Source organism: Capsicum annuum, chromosome 11 (assembly GCF_002878395.1).
Source record: "Capsicum annuum cultivar UCD-10X-F1 chromosome 11, UCD10Xv1.1, whole genome shotgun sequence".
Taxonomy (NCBI): Eukaryota; Viridiplantae; Streptophyta; class Magnoliopsida; order Solanales; family Solanaceae; genus Capsicum; species Capsicum annuum.
The window spans coordinates 147,460,921-147,462,188 of record NC_061121.1 but is presented as its reverse complement, the minus strand read 5'-3'; the positions used below and the strand labels follow the sequence as shown (position 1 = coordinate 147,462,188).

Below are 1,268 nucleotides of genomic sequence, written 5' to 3'. Positions count from 1 at the left end.
ACTGTATTTACCTATTTTTTATTTACCTCATTATCACTAGGTAGACCTCCCTAAGGTCTAATGTTTTGCACTCCTGCAATCTAACTAATTTGCATCTCTAAATTCGTTGTAATCAACTGTTGACTCTTCATATCTGCTGCCAACTGTGCTTGAGCAACTATAACTTATTTCAAAAACTCTTCCATATTGCTCATTTAAGTGATAGCCTAATTACTCTAAGCTTATTGTTGTTGATTCTATTGTACTGGCCCTTTATACCAATTGTTGTTTTGTACCACCCCATAAGAAATTAGGATGATTCCCCCAATTCAGATTGTAAGTGTTACCATAGTTCTATTGCCCTTGATGATTAGCATTCCCCATATAATTGGCAGAATCAAGATTAACCATAGAAATATCCATTAGATGCTCACTACTTGCGCAAATCTTACACCATGCATTAGCTTGTTAAACCGCATTAGTTGTGGTTGTCAGTTGTGTAACCCCCAACTTTATACTATTGAACTGATTAGTTATCTAATTTTATAGTACAGCAAGTTGAGCTAATAAAGCAATGAACTGATCTACCTCCAACACACCTAGAGCTTTCTTAGGATCACTCCTTGAGTTAGCATAACACTCAGTATTCCCTTATGAAATCTAATTCAACAGTGTATATAATTAATCACAAGTCTTCTCAAGAGTTTTCCCACCTGCTGCTGAATTTAGGAGAATCTTGGTGTTGGGATCAGGACCCTCTATGAAAGTATAAACCAGCACATTATTAGACTAATGGTGGTGAGGGAAATCTCTAAGCATACCTTTAAGTCTTTCCTATGCTTGGTAAAGATTTTCTTCTTCTTTTTGCCTAAAACTCAGAATATTGCTCCTCAAGCATGCTGTCTTTCCTGATAGAAAGAATATCATAAGGAATTTTTGAGACAGATCATCCCAGGAAGTGATAGGTTTTGGTGGTTCATCATACAACTGCCTCTTCACTCCCTAATAAAAGAAAAAGGGAAGTTCATTAGTCTGACATAATCAGTAGATACCCTAGTAGAAATATAGGTATCACTGATTTCCAAGAAAATCTGTATGTGCTGCAGTGGATCTTTATGTGAGAACCCTTCAAATTTTCCACTAGAACATAATAGCTATACCCTAAACAATGCAATTATTAGCATGGTTCATAAGTGGGATTGTACTTCATGAATAGGCCTAGTTTCTGCTCGAGAAGGAGCAACTAGAAATGTAGGAGCTGGACCACGTGCCGCATTTGTGTCAATTGG

The 1,268-nt window shown here is 36.8% G+C and overlaps 1 non-coding gene across 1 annotated transcript; it reads left to right on the top strand.

The window, feature by feature from the left end:
* The first annotated feature begins 769 nt into the window (after positions 1–769).
* LOC124889086 lies at positions 770–876 on the top strand. Its single transcript, XR_007047703.1, has one exon. It is a non-coding gene; the product is annotated as a small nucleolar RNA R71 (small nucleolar RNA).
* Positions 877–1,268: the final 392 nt, after the last annotated feature.